Source organism: Athalia rosae, chromosome 3 (assembly GCF_917208135.1).
Source record: "Athalia rosae chromosome 3, iyAthRosa1.1, whole genome shotgun sequence".
Taxonomy (NCBI): domain Eukaryota; kingdom Metazoa; phylum Arthropoda; class Insecta; order Hymenoptera; family Athaliidae; genus Athalia; species Athalia rosae.
Genome location: NC_064028.1, coordinates 15826933 through 15849298, shown reverse-complemented (window position 1 = coordinate 15849298; position 22366 = coordinate 15826933). Strand labels below are relative to the sequence as shown.

General features: G+C 42.5%; 1 protein-coding gene across 4 annotated transcripts in view; it reads right to left on the bottom strand.

Moving 5' to 3' along the window:
• Positions 1–22366, bottom strand: part of LOC105690333 (protein prickle-like) — a 114610-nt gene that overhangs the window by 31808 nt on the left and 60436 nt on the right. The window contains exon 1 of one of the 4 annotated variants that reach the window (XM_048653048.1): positions 21063–21434. The exons of the other annotated variants lie outside the window; for them this stretch is intronic. The gene's annotated coding sequence lies outside the window, so the exon portion shown is untranslated. Of the gene's footprint in view, positions 1–21062; positions 21435–22366 lie in introns of those variants that run through there. 4 annotated transcript variants of the gene reach the window in all.

The window sequence follows — 22366 nt, the reverse complement described above, 5'->3', positions numbered from 1 at the left end:
ACTCCGCAAAGCTCACGAACCTGCTTTACGGCCTCCTCGCTCAGATTTCATTTTAGTTAAGCGAACAACGTCTGCTACCGACGACGTCGCCCCCCACCCCACCCCGATGCAAATTATGCGCATTAGCTATGATATTATCACGTACCTCTTATACATACAAATTTTCATCCGGGAGCATTCGACGATATCGCAGGAGATCTACACTTAAAATCCGTAATGAAGATTTATCGAGTCGCTGCATTCGTCGGTCAATCGACGTTCGAATATAACGAAGTTCCGTGTACACCGGAAATCCTGCAAGCTCTTCAAAAATCGTAGAAATTAAGCGCCGCGTGAAACGCGTCGATTTCCTTCGGATCCGAGGAAATTCAATAAATCGAAATATCAACGAGCCGATGCTTCATACTTCGACCCCTCAAAGTCATTCGAACCCAATAACACGAGTCGAGCGCATACGCGTCCGAAGTCGTTACCGCTTCGCGTTGCGGAGTACGTATCCACCGGATAAATAGGTTGCAACGGTAAATTTTACGATCGGCCCACTAAACATCCCCTAAATTAATTGGCTCCTTTAACCCCCCGTCACAGTTTTCGGCGGGTCGTCCACCCCCCTCCGCCCCCGCCTTTCCTCGCTTCCCCCTTCCCACGCGGTACTAAACGAAATTCACCCCCCCCCCCGAAAAAGCTTTGTCCTTATAGTGGTATTTGCGGGCTGAGGAAGAGCGGAGAAGGATATAACGGACAATGCCCAAGGCGCGGGTACGTAGCACCCAATACCGCTAAAATACGACCCGGAATATTGAGAGAAAATAAGAAAAAAGAGAGCAAAAGGAATCGATAAAAAATAAAGAGAGTCAGTCGGTTCCCGTATCCCTGTATACCGCCGGCTGCAACGAGAAAGAGAAACTTTACGACTGGTTAACGGGAGGCTTCCAACTCCGCAGTCAATATCGCGGATAGTAACCTGAAATGTGTTACCTATAAATATCGCACGTCCCGTTTCCCACTTTTGCCGCCCCACCAAAATAATGTGCACGTTCCTCTCTTTTTCTCTCTCTCTCTCGCTCTCTTCTCTCGTCATATTTCTCTCACCTTTTCGCTTTTTATTCGTTAACGTGCAATTTTCATTCTATCTCGCTCCCGCGAGGCGTTCCGTTACGGGAAAAGAGAAGAACAAGAAAAAAACCATAGATATGAGAAATCCTCGCCAAGTGCCAAACGAATAAAGTAAAAAGATCTTGAGAGAAAAAAAACCAAAGGGAGAAAAGCAAACTGTAACATGGGGTGTAAAAATTGACGTATAAAAGGATTAACGAGCAAGTAAGGGATATAATAACATATGAATTGTACGGGGCAGGGAAAAAGTTGATACGTTTCCTATCAATATCAACGATTATTATTATTATTGTTGTTATTACTATTATCATTATTATATTACTTGTGCACTTCGTTCCGGTATTACGCGCATGTTGCTGTAATGTGCTATATGGCACCATTACACGTTGTATATAAGGGAGGAAAAATATGGCGCTGTTCAGAAATAAGAGGGAGGAAGGACCCTTTTTTTAGTTACGACCTCAGGATGGTTGACGTCAGTGAATTTCGCCACCGCTTCATCGGGAAATATTTTAGACGAAATAGAAGGGATAAAATCGATAGGGCATATATGTATATACGGAATGAATTTGAACGAAAAGTCGAAAGGGAATCGTTGAAAAATTTTTTCTGCCCTTTTTTTCAAACGTACACGTCCGACCCGTTTAATAATTCCAAGGACTTTTCATGTCTTAATTAAATAAGAGAATCCGATTCAATTCACCTAATTTGGTATTCCGCGGAGTTGCCGCTCTCTCGCCGGTCCTATGAATTAATTTCGGAGTTCGTAAGCTCGGCTTTCGTTCGGGTATTATACGTCTTGCATATAAATGTTATTTTGGAAAATTTACTCCGTCTTATAAAGGTGCATCGATGGGTGTGTGCGGGGTGAAATTGTTATTCGGAAATTGATGTCGCGAAAAAGAAAAGACGTAGATCACGGTTGAACCGCGGGACCGGGAGAAGGGGGGGGGGGGGGGGGGGGGGGGGGATCCGAACTCGATCGAAAAAAAGAAATCCAGATTTAATAGAGATTCCGGGGCATAGCGTCCCCCTCCCCCCCCCCCCCCCCCCCCACGACCGAACTGACGTCAGCATATTGCATTATTATCGCACGACTTATGGGATCCCATATCGAATATGAGCCGTGAGAGCATTGAATAAAAATCTATACCATTTTTCGGAAAATGTTATACGGGTAGGTGGAATATTACCGGGTATTCCATTTACGCCACTTCCGCAAGAATTCACGCCGATTGTTATTTTCCCCCGACGAAGAGAAAAAAAAAAAAAAAAGAAAGAAGATAACGGAAGAACGAAAAAACTTGAATACGTCCTAATCAGAGGAGCGAATCGACACGCAATTGGTAATTTTCTTAGCACAGATCGCTGTCCTTTATAAACCCCGCGCGAGCGGTATATCTATCTATATATATTTCTGGGCGATCCACTTCTGCTTTGTATTCGTCGCGCGGTGTTAAAGGGGAAGGTCGTATTCTACCCGCCACGGGGGTCGTGATTGAATCTATAGGGCGCTGGCCAGGGTCCAGAGAAACACCCTCGGCATTTATATATATACATATATATGGACGACGTTGAACGCCGTGCCGCCGGACAGAAATAGTTTTATTATGGTGGAAGGGGGCGGGTAACGCATTGCGCCGAGGAAACCTACGCGTCGAGGAGTTGGTCCCCCATGATTTCGTATATGCTGCGAGAAATATCGTTCCTTATACCTGCAGCGGGGAATCGCCCACTGGGGTAGCATGTGCTGTTGACGGTAACGCTCCCCGTACACCACGTTTTTTCCAGATTTTTTTCCTCCTCCCTCCCTCCATTTTTTTTTTTTTTTTTTCTTTTTCTCGCTTTTCATTTATCCGCTAACCGATTCGGCCGTCGCTTTTTCAATCGCGACTCAATCGCTTTAAATCGTACCCTACACTTTTTTCACCCCCCCCGTACTTCATCCGTGTGTATGAAAGTCGCGGAAGTTCGCCACGCGCGGTGGGGTGTGTTCCCCAATTTGGGAAAAACGATATTTTTGCGAGGTCTCGAAATTTCATACTTGTAATCGAAGGGAACTTTGAAAAAATTTCGACTGTACGAGACATCGTTCTTTTTCGAGTCGCCGGTAAAAAGTAGAGAAAGAATTTCTCCGGGTCGAAGAACGTTGAGACGAGAGTAGAAGAATGACGCTCGTCTCTTTGTTATACGTCGAATTTTTGACCTGCCCCACTTTTCGGCGTACAGTTGTTTTATTAGAAAGCTGTGTAACAGTATTTCTGACCTCTAATTATTCCTGACAATCATGCTTTTATCTCATTCGTTTGGGGGCCTTAAAAGTCTCGGCGTCGTAATCCATCACCGAATCGTTCGATCGTTCAAACCAGCTCACGTTCCGCAGCGTACCGTAGACCGTGGAGCCTCGGCGTTGATTTATGAAGGCCCATGGTGCCCGGGTACATTTGCCGCTCTTTTTTGCTTTGAAACTTGAATCGTTACTACGGCGAGTATATTAGGTGGCGGACGCTCGTTCGCTGACCATTTTTATTTATTTTCATTTTGTTTTTTTTTTTTTTTCTTTCCCCCCTAAATTTTATTTGATTTTTTTCCTTCCTCGTCGGTTCGTCAGAGTCGGTTGGATTTCGAATCCGAAACGTCGCGCAGCTTCCGCGTGCGGAGGACGGTAGATCAGAATTCGGAACTGATTGTGAGCTTATCTCTTACACCTCGTTGAATTCTCCCGTATCGTATCTAGAGGTCGCGAGAAAATTTCTCTACGTTCACCTCGTTCCGATGTACATGTTCCACGGAACTGCGTGCATATGGGGTGTTCCATGTCACCCCGATCCATGTAATTCTGTTTCTATCTCGAAAATGCAAAGCATAATTAATTGTAAAATAACTTTCGAAAGTCCTGTAGTATCAGGCGTGAAATTTCAAATTTTTTAAAGGTGTTGGAATTTGAAAAAAATTGGAAAATATATCACGGCTTTTGGTGTATATTTTTCAAAATTGGAAGAAAAAAAAGAGTTTTTGAGACCAAAAAATTTTTTTGAGACCAAAAGACAAAGGTGAGAATCGGACGTTGCTGGATTCCGAGTAAAATACCCTCCGAAGATAAAGAACGAAGCGTTGCGGGATATAAATCTCAAATCGTCGTCACGCCGCGTTTTCTATCGCCACGATCCGTCAGCGAATAACCGTATCTTATGGTATAAGAGTTCTTTGATCGAGCAACGTGTCGTGTTATTACTCGCATAGAATTACGTTGATTACTTCTAAATCGTTGATACGTATACGTACAACCCGTAACGCATACGCTCCGCAATCAGACCGCGTGACACGTGGTAAAATGGTTTCTGTGATATCGATCAATCTTACGAACGATGACCAAGCGATCTGAAAAGCGGTGGTGGGGATTATCTGGGACTTTATGCCCCATTATAACGCCTGCGAAACGGCATCCGGAGATGCATCCACGCAGTTTATGCTCCGCAGATAGGCGTTATAGTTGGTAACGCTCGATCGATTTTTATTAGACTCTCTGCCTACACACGCGCGTACGGGCTGTACCGTACGAACGTATGTTGCGCACGATGTTTAACGTGTGTACAATCGATGTAATTAGTTTTAGAGAATTTACGGTGCTTTGAAATTAAAATTGTTTCCGCATAAATTCGTATGCCGAACGAACGGTTATATGCGTATGTAGATATTCGCAATTAACGTTATCGGTATCTAGTCAGGATTACGTGTAAGCGTATGTTGCACAACATCAGTTTTATAGCTAACATAGTCGCCGTAATTTGCGTGCACGTTCCAAATATCCGCTCGTTTTATAAAAAAGTATTTAATCAACTTTTGTTAATTTACCGGAACAGCGGAGAAGTTTTTTTTTCTCGTTTTCTATTCCTCGGTTTTTTATGTCATGAGAATTCGATGGGTATCTACTTGAAATAAAACGTGCAGTATTTTCAGCTCTATTTTGTAGTTTCACGAGAGCCAAGAAAAAAAAACAGACAAACCTTCATCTAATCCAATGGGGACAGTCGAGGTCTTCAAGAATTCCCTTCTGCGTCTGACTCTAATGTTCAACTTTGTTTTTTTTTTTTTTCTTTTTGGAGGAATCTCACCAACGGGAAATAATGATAATTTTAGTTGAAACCCCCGGGGGGTTGGTTTTTTTTTTTTTTTTTTTTGCTTTTGCTTCTTTTTATCGATCGAGTTGAGCGCGTGATTTGAGGATAAGTTTGAAAGACACGTAGCGAGAGTTCCCTTCATTTTCCGGAGTCAAGACACGCCGCCGAAGACATCTGTATTGTTAGGGGTTCCCATAGGATTGGGATATTGTCTATCTCGTTGATTCGAACCCCGTGGAACGTGTTTGGTATTCACCGCGCGAGGTTCCATCAAAACTTATTCGCCGCAAGCGAAACTTTGATACGGGACGGTAACCACCTTATTGGATTCCGAAGGGTATATATATGTAGTATACTCGTGCGGGCTGTACGCTGTACAAGGTAAAAGCACGCGCAGAGATCGGGAGAGATGGAAAGGAGATTATATTCGCGGTGAATTCTTGAAAATTTCAGCGACAAATATTTTTCGACCAGATAAAGTGAGAGAACAAAAAAAAAAACAAATACGACAAAGGAACAAACATCGCGTAATATGTATGTCTCGGGATCCCGAGACACGGTGACCGTCCGCGTACCTTAATTTGGAAATAATGGGACTGTTTATAAAATTCCCTGGGAAAATTATATACCAGGGAATTCCGCGAGAGACAAAAAAAAAAAAAAGAAAAAAAAGGCGAATGAAAGAAAAATAAAAAAAAAAAATGAAAAAATGTCAAATGCGAACGTAGACGTGCCGCGCGCTCAGCCTTCCACGACCCGGCCCTTAGTGAAAAGAAGAACGCTACGCGGACTTTCCCATATTAAAAGTTCTCCTACCGTGGCTCTAGGGCTCCGTGTCGCACCGGCTTCGGGGAGTACGATATTAAAACATTCTTCGTCAAATATTTTTGCCATTTATGACTCGACCTTTTTCTCTTTTTATTTCATCTCTCTCCCGGTCTCCCTTCTTTTTTCTTTTCACGGACGAAGAAGGGCACTCTTTGAAAATTTGTCACCGTCGTTCGCCCCTACCTTATACTCTCGAATTGTTGTACCTTGAAAAGGATGTCGAGGATGACTGCCGCGTACGGTAGGGGCGAACGTATAAATGTACGTCATTTTCAAAGAGCTGACACAACTTCAGAGAGAGGCAAACTTTTCATTTTCGTATGAAGCCGCGTCACAATACACGAATTAACAAACCGGCCCAAGGAATCTGTCGTGAGAAGATAATCAATTTTATTCATACGAGATATTCATAACGGCGTACGGGTTTCTGTTTATTCTATTCTTTTGTTCTCCTCAAAAATCTTCCCGACATTACACGCGGATGAGATCCATCGCAAGATCGGTCACTCGCAGTTTCGAAAATATGCAATGCGCGTTACAAAAATTTACGAGTGTTGGAAGGTTGAAGCGAAATGCGGAACAAAGAAGAATTTTTAATTATTGTACGTAATTTAATAACTACAGAGCGAGATCCTGTACAAACAAGATAATATTCTGCCTCGTTTGCAGCCCTTTTATCCCTAAAATACACACGTGAATTTTACATTAGCGCGTAGGCTAAAGGATTATCCCAAAGGCTACGGGACCTTTAAATTATATTACGCGTTATACCCACTATATCAATTAATCCTGATTTACCGAATTAACCATTTTAATAAAACATAAACTTTACGACGATTAATCCGAGCGGATTAATTGGATTTTAAATTTAATCAGCGGCCTTTTACCTTTGTAATCTGGCGCCTCATTGGGCGTTGCAAAAAAAAAAAACAGGAACATACGTATCCATTTTCATAAAACCGAGGTGACGGCCACCGACCATCGTACCCGCAGATTTTGACCGTAAAAATTTTACAACTTCGATAATTGGCGTGACGATATCAACGCCAATATTAATAATTATAATGAAATTGGAAATATTCACCTAATGGCCGCATATTTTATCTGCGGTTTGTAGACGTTTGGCATTTGCCAACGTACGCTGCCAGAAAAATATTGCGACGGTGACAGCCGCATGGTTATTTGTTTTTCTCTCTTGTTTCTTCTTATATTTCGATTGAAGTTATCTAATTTTTAGAACTTCCCGTTTTCAAGCATAGTCTTGCGTCACGACGTGAATTTTTTAAATTCCATAACTAGTTTTTCATCACTTTTGGAACTCCAGTTCATTTTATAGTTACTCAGGCGATGAAAAAACGTCATGATTACCAACTCGCATGAGAAAAAAAGGTTTTTTACGTCGCGTTCGACCGAACTGCCTCGGATGATAATTTTTTTTTTTTTTTTCTCACCCGCACCGTCAAGTAACGAACGCAGGGGTTGATTTATTTATTTATCTCGTTTGATCCTATTCTTTTTTTTTTTTGTTTTGCTCCGATCCTTTGAGATGGACGTTTACGTTGGACGGTGTAAAACGTCAACATCACACCCCATGATCACTCTTCTATTCCGTTGTAGTACGTCGTGTGTATTTTTCTTTATTTGAAAAAATGATTCACTTTCAATTAGCGGTGCAACGGTGTTACGAAAAAATACAAATGCTCTCCCTTGTTCACCGTGACATCTCGTTTTTCGTTCCTTAATTAGCGTTTTTTCTCCCCCCCGTTTCGTTGTGTTCATTTTTTTTTTTGCTCTACACGTTGCACACTTTTCATCCCTTACGGAAAAGGAAAAAAGACGAAATAAAAAAATAAAAATTCTAGAAAACAGATAAAAAAGAAATAATAAAAACTCCACCCTTGCACGGATGTTATTCGCCGCGTATTTTCGACAACCCTTTATCAGAGTCCCGATATTCCTCTCACTTTTTTTCCACTCACTAGATGACCCGCATTATACGTCGTACGCTCGTGAATCGGTGGTAAAAATTTTATCGACGCGCGTCGTATTTATTTAAAAAAAAACTTGCTATCGCCAGACATAATTTGTTTTATATTTTAGTGATGTAAGCGGTGAAGCTGCAGACGGTAAACTATAGACCGTTCTAACGAAGGCCATGGGACGAACCCCTTAAAACCCTGTAAGCGGCCCCCCTTCGAAATATTCGATACTACGGGAGCTAGAACCGGGGGCTGCTCGGGGGTCGTTTCGTTTCGCGGTGTATAGAGAGAAAACGTTCAACATCGGCGATACGGCGGGCGTATAGGTACACGCCTATACACGTGTAAATATACCCGTGTGTGTACGTACTTATAGGGGGGTTGCCTAACTATGACTAAGAAATTGTCCACGTCACACGATGCTGGCGCAACAACTACGCGCGTTAAAAGTACGTTGAAAACGATGCGGTGACCGGATTCTATATTAGTCATTCGACGCTATACAGTGCATCAGGTATATACCTGATGTGTCACGTGTATCAGGGGGTGCGCATGTGTTCGGAACTTTGTAACGTAGGTACCATACGTATACCTACCACGAAACTCACCTCTCCGAGTACGACGTATGTGTACACCTATGTGCCGAGACAGGTATACAGCGAATAGACAGCGACGACCCGCGCCCCTGGAGATCGACAACTGGGGTCGGTTCACCCCTACCGTTAAGATCCCGCATGTGGGTGGATATCTTAAGTGCAACATCTTCCTTTTCAACGACGAATCTCAATCCATTTGCTACACCCCATACGCGTATATTAGGTGTAATATATTTACGAACGATCGCTTCATGCCTCACCTCAAATCGGACGTCGTCTCCCACGATATTTCTCGCTCTCATTTACAGATTTTTAGATTTCAAAGTAGAAAAACATTCTCAAATTCTCTCTTTTCTTATTCTCAAATTATTCTTCAACTGGTTCTCCTACGTACAGCTTCGATTTCGGTTTTTTCGAATTTTGAAATTAATTTTTTATAAATATCTACGTTTTACTATCGTGCAATGATTAAAACAGAAAAAAAAAAAAAACTAAACTAATAACAATAAAAAATGAAGCAGCGAAGCCATATTTCTGCGGCATAGCTATATTTCGTTAGCGGGAGCTGCGGCGCAGCGTTGGACGCAACGTCACGGGGTGGAGACACCATATGCCGATTGCTTATTGTGGAGCTTTAAAAAACCCGAACCCAAACTCGTGCCCCATGTGTCCAAGTATAGAGAGTGTAAGGTATGGGTTGGCGGTATAAAAAAAAAACGGAAGGGAGTAGGTATATCTATAACGGGACGTTCGCGGGCACATGAGTCACGTAAAACTCAAAACATTTAAGACGAGTAACAGAAAAAAAAAAAAAGATGTTTGAAAACAAAAGTATTTCGTGCGAACGCGCGGCGGCATCGCCTCTTTCTTCGCAATGACCATATTCTCCGCGGTGTCAAACGCGCGTTTTACGATCTCCCCCGGCGAAAATTTAATTTTTTTTTTTCATTTTTTTTTTTTGCTTTTCTACTGTCACTTTTATTATTATCACGCGGATTTGATTCGACCCCGAACGAACGCGGTTTACAATTTTATTGCGATGGGACGTTAAATTTAGAGATTCACGGCCTCCATAGAAAACGTTAAAATTGTAATTGGACGCGAAATGATATGCAATGGAACAATAAGCTACGAATGAAAGGTATTTTGGAAATTGGGGATAACGTTTTATAGCGCGGTATACGTAATTGGCGATTGGCTCGCCTGTAATCCTTCGCAATTTTTGTTTAGATACACCCTGTTTTCGGATTTTTATTAGATTTCTTTCTCGTCTCGATCTCGACGTCTCGTTGCAGCGCAATCGTGTTTAAATAATTGATCCTCTCTCCGCTCCCTCGGCAGCTGAGAATATAACGAGGAAGACAATAAATTTGTTACGATCCGGAGTATAAGCGATAAAATTTTATTCAATCACCCTCGTCTAATTCCTCCTGAGCACCCCTGACCGCCACGTGTCGAGGGGTGGGCGTGACTCAAAGTCTAATCAGGGGAAGCCAACGCTAATTTCAGCGGTTCTCATCCAACGATAAAAATTAACCTTCATCACGCACAGGGTGGCCCGACGTTGAAACGAAAAAAAATTGAACGTACAATCGATCCTTTTTTTTTCATCGGGCACGTCGAAGACTGTTGGGATTTCTCGACGCTGGCGACTCGAATCGCGGCTCCGAAATCGCCATTTTTGTTTCGTACACCCTGTGTACGGATCCCTGGTGTATACACAGCTGATAACTGAGATGATGCAATTTCTATAAATATCTAATCCATTTTATCGCGCGGGATACAAAGCAGCCTCCCTATGACGCCGCGCTGCAGTGCGACGCATTACGCACCACGTATTACGCTAACAAACCCCGTATACACTAGAGATATACGTACACCGTAAACCGATCATCGTAAAATGGCTCTCCGTAGTTCCGAAGAAGAATTATACGTACTACGAATAAAAGGGAGATAAATTGCTCAACTAATTCAAATTATACCGTGTGAATTGTAGAGACACGTTTGGACAGAGGAAATCGCGTGTCTGAAAGCCATTACACGCACACGTATACGTAACGTATATAATATTCAATTTGATACTGAGTTTTTTCATTTTTTCTTTTTTTTTTGGTTTCTTCTCCCAATACCCTCGGAGGGATAAACTACCCAAAGTTTTGAATGCCGAATGATAATCGCCGGTAAATCTGTGCTATACGTGACGTGGTTGTCGATGATAGGAACCCTTTTTTTTCTTTCTTCTTTTCAACGGATGCGTGATAAATTATTGTACGATTAATTAGGCGCCTCACTAACGACTAATTAAGCCTGAGATGTTGGCCATCAGGCCCTTAATTCCCTTACGTCGCGTTGACAGCTGCAGGTAATATTTTCAGTATTCTATCGGGGTGTCTCCCATTATTTGGGTAAAAATAAACATCTGATTTTCCCCCGAAACATGACGATGGGAAGAAAAAAAAAAAAACAATACCGATGATATCAGCCCAAGGAATTCACTTCATCTGTACCGTGAGATTTTCGAAAAATCGTCAAACAAAAAAAAAAAAATAAAAATAATGAAGAATAATGTCCTCGTGCGAAGGACATGATGTGTAATCGATGCCTTTTTCTGTACATCCGTAATCCGTTGGTGGGTTTTCAAAGTTTTCTTCGATTCGGAATGGTCCACCTGGTACATCGGTAAATATGTACGATACCTCACGACGTATAATTCCTTTAATTATCATCAAAGATCGAAATTATTAGGGAGCGTGAGTTTCTTCCTCCGCGATAAATCAGCCGCTAATTACCATACGGTGGAAATATCGTACGTGTGAGTCGAATCGTTGGAGGGAAGGCGCGGTGAGCAGCAGCAACCCTTTGAGTGAAAGCGTTGCGTTTACGCGTTATACGTGGTGCTGAGTAAAAGTTGCCCGAGCCGGCGGAATAGGTCGAAGGGCGAATATAACGAATCCCCGGATCACTCACCTGTAACAAATAAAGAAAAGCAACGAATGAAAATATTCATCCCGTGAGATATAAGCGCGTCCTCGCATTCTCCGATATATCACATTTGTATGTTTGGTGTACCCCTTATTCCGCCGAGTCATTCCGCGTGACTCGACTATGTCTCTACATAAAGATATTCCAATGATTCGCTTATCCGGTACAGAGGCGCATAAAGGGCATGAGGGCAAAGCTACATTCCTTTCGTTGGGATTTATCCGCGCGTAATTGGCCCAACGTAAGTTTTAGGCGGGGAATTTTTTCTCTTAGCCTTTCTTTTTTCCCCCTCTTCCTCTCCCGTTCCCTTTCGGATCGCGTTCATCATCGTCGCGATTGAAAATGATTCAACGTTTAATAGTTCACGTCAGTGATGTCCTCGGGTCAACACGATCGATCACACGCCCATTGAATCACGTGCGGCGATGTATAGTATATTCTATCCTCACGACGTGTGTAATGGAAGTCGAATTTTTAATTGGACGAGAGCTCTCTTTTTTACGATTCATACTTGTCATCGAATCAAATAAAGTCTTTCATCGAGAAAATATGGTAGCACCGGGCTTATGAATCAAGAGCGATAAAAAGAATATGTATAAGCCTATTCAAATTCAAACTATCTTTCATCCCGAATAGAATAGCCCTTTTTCGTTCGAGAGTACCTACACTTTTTTTTTTCCCCCACATCTTTTCCGTGTGCGTAGCGTTCACGCATTTCGATCATTTCCGTCCGTTCCTCTGCCCTTGCCGGTAGATCTGATCATTGTTAATTGTTGCGTAGAATTGAGACGCAAACATTCATTTTGAAAAATCAAAGAAATTCGTCGCGCGTGAATCGGGGATGAAAGAGAAAATATGTATGCCATACACAGACGGTGTGTCACATTTATTTTTCACCCTAAATTTCGAATCAGAACTCCGCAGCGTCGGCAGAGTAGCGTGAGAGGGATCTGCGGTGGTTGGAGACATTTTTTTTCGACTGCAATTCACCACCCCACCTTCCCTTTTGCACCCCAATATTTTTATGCTCTCGTACCTACTAGAAACACTTCTGGGTAAATATTTGATGCAATTTTTTTTCCTATTTTCGTTTTTTCGTTTTTTTTTTTTTCCTGTTCTCCGAGAGGGTGGTAGAAAAATGAAAGTAATGAAAAACACCTTTTCCTCCGACATCGCCAAAACTGCTCTCCTGCAGTTTCACCTCGTAGCGTACGCGTCTATGCTGACAGTATAAGTGATTGAAGATTAGACAGGACACCTGCTCGCGCGTCACGTGTTCCTACCTCATGGTCGTATACATATACATACATCATGCATTCTAGACGTTCAGCTATAGCGTTGCCGTACGCACCTAGCTTTCCATATAAATAAATATATCCATCAAATACCTTCTCATATTATATGATGACACCGACATTCGCCCCTCACTTCAACCCCCGACGCAGGTTTGGGTACCTATAACATACCGTACCTTGCTAACAGGGTGGCGAGAAAAAAACAACGAATGAATACTAATTTGAAAAATGGAAAAGAATTTCCATCTTTTTTACTAGTTATATTTTTTTCTCTACCTATTTTTGATAAAGACAATGAAGAAGTTTATTTTCAAATTCGCATTTTTCGGCAACGAACCGAGACTTTTGGAATTTTCTAGAGTGAAACGATTTCACGTGTTCGGTTGTTATTCGCGTTTCGCAATTTTACGTTCTTCATTCTCGGGCCACCCTGTATAGAATACTTTGAACGTTACAACGCGTCTCTCAGCGACGAAATACGGGCGGAGTTTCCTAATTTCGTTCCCATGCCTTTGTCTATCAATCAACGCTTGTCTGTACGCTAAACAGTTCTGACTTGACGTAGATATATTTAACGCCCCCTCGCCCCGGATTTTCGTCTCCGCGATACAGCCGAAGAAGGGACGAAGAGAAGGGTTGTTGAACCGGTTCGCGCGCGCAAAAAGAAAAAAAAAAGTTTCGCACGTACCGCGCGCACCTCTGGACATTAATTTCACTTCCGCCGGAAACGAATCCCAACGCTCTGGAAATTTCTTCGCTTTTTTTTTTTTTTTTGTTTCCTCACCTTTTTCACTCTTCGCGAAAAATAAATCAACATGCCGCTCGACTCTCTGCACCCCGAAGTACCCGAAAATTAAAAAATTAACGAGGAAACTTCGACGTTTCGTGTCGAAGCTTCTTTTTGCTTTAAACAAAAAATACGGTGGACACAGATGATCGGTTTTGGTCACATTCGAATTGACTGTATTTGAAGGGTTGATACAAAATTCAACCTCAAACCATATACGAGTGGAATAACGCCGTTCTTTCATACCCATATAGCTACGCTGCAGGATAAATAAACGAAAATAATACACACCGCGAACGTATGTACCTATATTTATATCATCTCGTTGAAAAAAAAAAAACAAAAGAAAAGGACTAAAAAATATAAGCACGCGAAGGCGTCGGTTGTCCCCGGCCAGCCATGTGTTCCGCAAAAGAACGGAAACAGAAATAGCGCCAGACTTCCAAGAGACGACGTCGTCTGAATTTAGGGCTAACCCCGTGCATCAGCTGGGTCTCGATTATAATTCTTATCGCAAACATCGTTCGAAATTCAGCGATCTCTCGGAATCTTATTAATAGCATCCCCCTTTTTTTTTTCGTCTGCGTCGCAACGTATCGCCGTGAAGTGAAGGGAATAAAGAGAACGAATCAGAAAGAAGAGCACGTCGAAAAGTCGGAGGCTAAAAGAAAAAGGAACGATTGCAAACTCTGCGGAGGAAGCGTGAAGGAAGGGTTCCTCGACCCGGATTGAGATTTCCGGTAGAAAAATCTTCCACTCAGTTAGTTAATATAACGGAACGCCCCTAGACGGGCTGCGAAATTAAATGAATGGGTGGAGGCGGAGGCGGTGGCGGAGGTGGGGGAGGAGAAGGCGATGAAGACGCGATGCCCCATATCCCTTACCCCGTGGGATGAATCGCCCTTCCGCTGGCGCGACGACGCCGCGGGGTCCTCAGGTCCTTCCGAAGGAAGGGCGGCTTAGGTGAGCGATGTCGCGACCCACAGATTCGTCAACGTCAAACCCCATTAGCACCGACACCCTCTGCCCCTCCCTACCTCCCTTCCTCCCGTCAACCCCCGACCTTCCTAATTCCAATAAATATCGCCGGAAAACACGGCGCAGTTTCGTCCCTTCGCTACCAAAAGCACCAACTTTCGAATTATTACCTTTTAATGTTTTCTTTTTTTTTTTTCTCTCCGAGTAACTTTCGAAAGGCCGTCAGTTTCTGATCTGTTGCGGGAAATCGTTCGGATTGCAGGACCGCCAGAAATCGAAGGAACGCGGCGTGACCCGGCGTTGGAGAAAAAATGGAGCAATAGGCGACGAAATCAGGCGGTTCCGAGTTCGGAGGACGTTCGTACGTGGAAAGTGAGACCCACTTCGTCGGGGGGAAGTCGGAGCGTGCAGCGGATGTGCAGCGCGCGGTAAGTTATGAATATTAAATACGCTTGTTTCATAGGCATACGCGGCGGGCAGAAGCTCGAGAGTCGCGGGTGCTTTATTCTCATGATCTCTGTACGTCCGTGGGGGTTGACAAAACCCTGCCTACCAAGCCGCGGGTTCACGAGCGTTAATATCCATGCATTTGTAATTCGTAGAGTTGTACGTAAACCGCGTGGATACCGACCTACGGGTGACGCTGCGGTCATTAATTTTATAACCGCATTCGAAATGAGCTACGCCGCGTAGAACAAAAATGATATATTTTTTCTTCTTCGCACAATGGTATAATACGTCGTGCCGCGTTGCGCGCTCGAATTCAACCCTATCCAACTACGGGTGACATTTTTCATAAGAGATTTTTCATTGTGAAATATTTCAAGGAATTTTCAGAGATATTTCTTCGACTATTTTATCGGATTTTCAAGAATTCACGATGTGTTTACCGATTCCGGATTATCTCATTCGAAACCTCCGAGGATTTCGAAGAATTTTCAAAGATTCGCGACTCGCTTTGGGGATTTCGTAGAAATTTTTGCTAATATTTTTCAACGCTCCTCGTGATTCGGAACAATTTTCTCTCTAATTTTCAAACTGTCTCAGCCGAACGGTGTCCCCGTTTTCGAATAAACTGGAGATGACCCTCGATACCACATTGATAAAGGACGAACGAAACGAGGTCCTAAACTTCCCCCAATTATTACGCCAAATATTGACTCAGGTCTTCGGATCAGAGGGGTAACTCGTTGGATCCGTGAATAACGTGTACGTATGTAACGATGCGTAGGCAAGTAACGTATCGTACGTAACTAGGTGTACGTACACTATACCCATACACGACAACGGTCAGAGTAGTAAAATAGTCGGTACGCGGTGCGGCTTAAACTCAAACAGAGATTCGTGACCGAACAAAATGTCTCCGGCGGAATGAGAGGGAGGAATAGAGGAGGAGGAGGAGGAGGAGGAGGAGGAGTAGGAGGATTTCTTGCCTCCCTTAATCCGAGCTGCTGCGGCGCGGAGGAGGATCCCAGATCCCCGCTTATCTTTAAGGCGATCCTGTCTCGCGCTATCTCAGGAATCCTGTCTTACATTCTGAGGATACCGATGTTCGCCCATAGAGGAGTTTCCTTTCCTTTTAGCCTTCCCTCAACTCTTGTACTTTTATCTTCCGAGCGTCTCCTTGTCCCGGCTCTAGCTACTTCCTAGGGGATTATTTCACCATTAGGATCTTGTCTTCCGAGGACAAATTGACCGGCTACTCTCGTAGCCGATGTTACAAAATTTTCAAAGGACCTTAACGACGCGTCGCGAATCTTTATCCGTCGCCCAACGGAGGCGAAGGGACCCGGAAAGGGTGTCGCCTCTTTTTCCTACACGATCCGGTGGTTCGTCGAATATCGAGAAACATTGGAGTCCGATTTTATTCTCCTCGATTTCTTTGCCGAGGTAAAAAATGTGGGTCGGATGATCCGATAGATTTCCGATCGCTTATCGGTTTAATTCCTCGGTGCTCGCGCAACGAGTGTAACCACCGGAGTGACACAAAGGGAGGCGATAAATATTATATACGAATTCTACGCGGTGCGAGTCGAAGGATCATAAACAAGATCTGAAGAACCCGAAAGCGCGCATAATATATAGATCCGAACGCGCTTGAGGGTACAATAAAAATTCTTGGCCTTCCATTTCTATCCTATCTCGAATACCTAGATTTAATAGATACGCTAACAGCCCGATGAAACACGCATTTTAATTAGCCCAACCTTTAATTATTACGTGCCGCGTAAAAAGAGAGAGAAAAATAAAACCGGGCCATATGGCTAAGGCCTTAAATATGCGATTATCGAATACTCCGCGTGTGCGAGATATACATAGTTACTTCCGGGTTCACTTGTCGCTCGGGGTTTCGACGGTCCTTTTACGGCGTGAATGAATATTTCTCTTTTTGCGGTCGCACCCCGCGCGCATATCGATCTTTATATTTTAACAACTACGAATCGGGAAATGGGGGAGATTTCCCACCCTCGTCCCGTCAGATTCGTCCTTCTTTTATACTCGAGGATTAGGAAAAAAACAAGAAAACAAAGAAGAACGGATTCGAAGTGATGGAAAAAAGAATCCTTTTCAAAAAAAGTCCTCAGTTTTCTCCGCCTTCCTTCGGGTTAAGTTAGATCGTTGGATACGTATACGTATAACACGTAAAAATGTATACCCAAGTATATAACTTATACTCTGCCCTTCAACGCGGTATGAAGACGAACGGGGAGCACTTGGTGCGTGCGATGCATTCGGTTAATTAAAATTGTAACCTTTGATCGTGTGTATTCGTAACACACACATAAACCACGGGGTATTCGTTGACAGCAAATGCAAGCTCTCTTGAACCTTTTCAAAGAATCTTGCTAATCATTATACGCGTAATTTTGACTCGAATTCTTGTTTTTTCATCTCCACAAACGCGAACGGGACCGCGGTGTTGTCTTTGCCAACCACTGGTACATACTTTGAAAAGTTTCTCAACCGAAAATCTGCCCATTGTTCAGAATTATTTTCAGAATTACAAACTCTGAAAGAACTTCCTTTAATTGTTATCAATTATCTTTTATTCTTTTCCTCCTTTCTGCGAACTGATTAAAACCGAACGGATATATTTGAGAGTGGTTTTATGAATAGAGAAAAATTGTTAATTCTGTTTTCTAGTTGACTTGTATTTTTTCTTGTTTCTTCAAAAAAGATTTACGAGAAAGCGTGAGAGAATCGAAAAAAAATAAAAAAATGATATCTGGAAGTAGGTAATGTAATTTGAGAAATCTGTTTTATGTCCCAAAGCACCTCGGTCAGGAAAAAATAAGAGCGTGTAGAATCCGAAGGATTCAACTCATATATCATGCAGCCGGTGCGTGCTATATCCGCAGACCTCGAAGTTCGCTCTCGAAACTGCTAGGATTCGAGTTTTTCAAGATTTCGAGAGCCGCCTCACTTTCATGGATATACTTATAACTTATTTCGCTTTCCATCTTTCTTTGGTTTTTTTTTTTTTTTTATTCTATTCTTTCGAGTGACATTCCGCCAGATCTGCGGAGACTCCCCTTGATATGCTTTATCGACCCGCGTGTGGCAAAATAAAAATCGGAAACAAATGAAAAAAAAAAGCGGGACGAACAAAAAAAGAGGTAAAGGAAGAAGAGATGATGAAAACGGAAAAAGCTCCCGTCCTGTTCCGTGTTTGAAAAACGTTAGGAAAATAGAATTTTTATTCCCAAGGAATAACGTACACGCGACCGCGTTATTCGATGAAAGTTTGGGCAAACTTTCCATACGCGATGTTCCGATGGAAATTGGTTCGTGACGTATTTTACCAACAAGGGATGAAAATAATCGGAAACCGAATAGCTTCATCCAGTCGCGTACGTATTCATATTCGACTGGGAATGACAATGTATTTTGAGCTTGATATTTTTCCGAAAGACTGGAGTAATTCAGTGAAATCTGAGTATTAAAAAATTTCACCCTCTTTCGGTAGAGAAAAAAAAAGAAAAACGGTTCTCACCCCTTGCTCTACACGCGGAATGGAAACAATGTGTCGCGTGAGTCATTAGGTGTATTTAGAAGGATTGAAGTCTCGCCATTGAAAAGGTGCCAAGGGCTCGGCGGAACTATAAATACAATTCCGATTGGAGATTTGCGGTAGCTCGCATTGAAAATTCAACCATGAAGAGCGTTAAACATTCCCCGTTTCACTTGGGTCCCGTGTCGCGCGCGGCGAACGGCTACATGCATTCGTATACACACACGTACGCCTAGTATGCGTGTACAATCCGTGTGTACGCGTACATATGTAAGGGGGGTACGTACCTACGTGTATCGTAACGGTATGGTGAAGTATAGAAATAACCCCGGCAAAGGCAGATTCTTAGTTTATGGGTTTCAAACACGAAACCTTCTAGCTACTATCTTTATATCAAGCTGGCACGTAACCACCTAACCCATTGTTTTAGAAAATGAAAGCGCTCAACAAATTCCCATAGATACCGCCCGGATACGAATTATTACAGGGACCACCCGCGTAGCGGTTTCTAAATTCTGCGTCCACGGCGTATATAAATTGAAAATGGAAAAGCTCGCGACGTACGTCACGAGGCGAGGGAAGTGAAGGGGAACAATGCTTATTACGATCGGTTGAAAAAAAAAAAGAAAAGTTTGAAAAAATTACAAGATACAATTCAAAGAGAATTCTGTCAGCGTCCTGTAGTATATACGAAATCGATTTTGTTTCAATCTCGATCGATCCTATTGAGAATACTAACAATCGAGACGAATCTGTTTCGAGGAACAATCGGTATCTGGATGGATATACGTAAAATTTATGTACGAGTCGTCGGTTGTGCGAGCCAGATACACGGGTATATAACTCCGAACTAAATGATTCCTCGTATAATTTGGTCAATTTTCAACAGGATGTGGCGGCCTTTTGTTAAATCCTCCCGACACCTTCTACTCGGTAAAGTCTTTGAACGATCGAAGGGAAGGGGATGCTTAATATCTTCACAGTTTAAACTGAAAAATCGCTTTGTGAAGAACCTATATAGGAACCGGACCGCCTGATGGCACCTCCTTGTTTCTCTCCTCATTTCTGATCCGACAACGTTACGGTTAATAGCGGTTGAGATTTTTTCGTCTTTTTTCAAAAAGAGACGAAGGAAAAAAAAAAAAAACCGTATCTCGACAGCACTCTGACGCTGCAATCGCGTCGTGACTTTTCAATTTCATAGAAGCTGAAATAATTTTTTTCCGAGAACAATCCAAGTTATATTCAATTATTATATTTCTACCCATCACTATAACATCACGATTACGCGAATATAAGAGTGAGAACTTTTCAACTGAATTTATTTTTAATTATCGATATTCTATAAATAGGAACAAAGTCGGGGTCGCTCGAGAATTTTTACCGCAGGTTGAGAGGAATATATTTTCCAATCGACGCGGTTAATCAACGTACATGTGACAAGAGAGGAGGAAAAAATTCACTTGAATAATTCGATTAAATTAATGATTTTTATCGGCACACGCATAAATCGTATACGAATCGCGTGACGCTTTTCGCTCTTTCCGCGTTTGATTCGCACGTGTCAAAAGTGTAATTCCGACGGTGGGGTTGACGGATCGGCGGAAAATAAGGGTGGGGGAAAGAGGCACACCGCAGTATCGCGAAGGAGGTAGCGACGGTGACTCCGTAAAACATTCGAAAATATTATGGGATGTTGGACGGGACGTACGTATGAGAAAAAAACATTCGAATTCGTTAACTGGCTACGATCACGCTACCCCCATACGCCGGACGTGTAATTGGTAGAAAAAACCTATAGATTTTAGCGTATCGCTGTCCGAGGATTCCGGGCACATCGACAGTCGTAAACTTTTATTAAGATTGCTTTATTTCATCTCACGATTAACTCGCTTTTCTTTTTTCCTTATAATAATCAAACCCATTACGACGTATCTTATGGTGCACGTGCAGTGCGCACTTACAAAGTTATACATCTGTGGGAATTATAAATATCAATCGAAAAGTCAATCCACTTATAAAAGTTTTATTATATTTTATCATCGAAATGTTATACCGGTGCAATCAACGCTCACTTTATGTGCACGGTACTTATCTAATCGGGATTAGAAATTATTTTTTTTCATTTCTATCTTTTTATCGTTTGTTTCATAATTATTTCAGTTATTAGTCCCGGCGTTTATCCCACGTGGGTTTTTCGGGATAGGAGCCATCGATGCGCTGGAAATCATATCGGTTACGCTCATTGAAAGAGGACTCGAAATGCCACTAGACAATTCGACTCCTTTTACAGTCGTCAGTTTTCTTATTCGAATTCGAATAATTTTTTGCTTTCTAATTTTGAATATCTGTACATAATTTTCCGTACCTTGCCCCGTGATTATTTCCAAAAAGTAGTTGAGGTGAGAAACTCTTTCTTATCGTATTTGAAAAACGACAAACTTTAGATTCACTCTCCGAACAAAAGTTTTTTCAGATAAAATTACAACGCGACGCGTGTAACGAGTTCTCGTTTAATTACCGCGAAGCTCACTGTGAGAAAAATTTGTCTTTCGAAAATCTCATGACAATACCAACAAACACTACAGGTGCCGTACGTGCATTACGGTATAGTTTCTTCTAAATTCCTTCAGTTCAATTTCCCGATTATTTTCGAAAGAATTTTCGGTCTCCCCCCCCGCGTGAGAAAAAGCATGAGAGCGTGTTTATCATCCAGTCTTGATAAGGGGAGACCGGCGTTATGGGGTAGCGCGCGAAGAGAACTGAATGCATTCCGTCACACGGGACGTGAAATCTTTGCTTCGTGAATGTTCGTCTCTTCTCGCGTACGATCGACGAAAAGCACGTGGCTGCACAAACCACCCCCGCGTATACGAGTGTCAAATTGTCTCCACCCCCTGAGCAAACACGCGCCGCCGCCTAATGCCTAATGCACTCGGCAAACAAGTTGAATTGTAAAAACAAAGTATGGGGATGAATATTTGGGAGAAAAAAAGAAAAAAACTTGTATTTTGTATTTTCCTCTCCTTCTTTTGGCGAAAAAAAAAAAACATATATTCGGGAACAAAAAAGGGAAGATATCAAAGCCGACAGCGATGTAGATCTCCGTATCGGACTCGGTTCAAGAATTCGATGAACTTATAATTTGCTTTTTGAATCTGAATAAAATTCAAAAATATCGAATGAATCGGATTTCTTTTTTTCAACATGGAGATTCCGAAGTGAAGATTCGGCCGCGTCTGAAGTTAATTAACCGTTCGAAATAAAAAGTCGTCAAAGGTGAGCTTCGGTGGTTACAACGAAGGTACACGCACGTATCCGTATGCCGTCTATAAATTAACCCGGGATGTAAACTCTCGACGTGATCGGCGCCCCGTTGGGAGGGGAGGGGGGTTGTAGTTGAGGTTGACAGGGCCCTCCGTCGATGCCAAATGAATAGTAAATAGAACTGATGGATTATATGTATATACGTGTATATATATATATATGTGAGTGAAACGTGTGTACGGGCGCACGTACTGTAGCTGCCGGATAATACGCGGGATGAAATTTTCCTCCATTACTGACAATGAGAGAGAGAGAACTGCAATGTACGGAGTATAGGTACCACGTGTTTGCATTGAGTTCAATGGTCGAACTCATCACTCAGCCAGATGTCACCCGGGACATTCA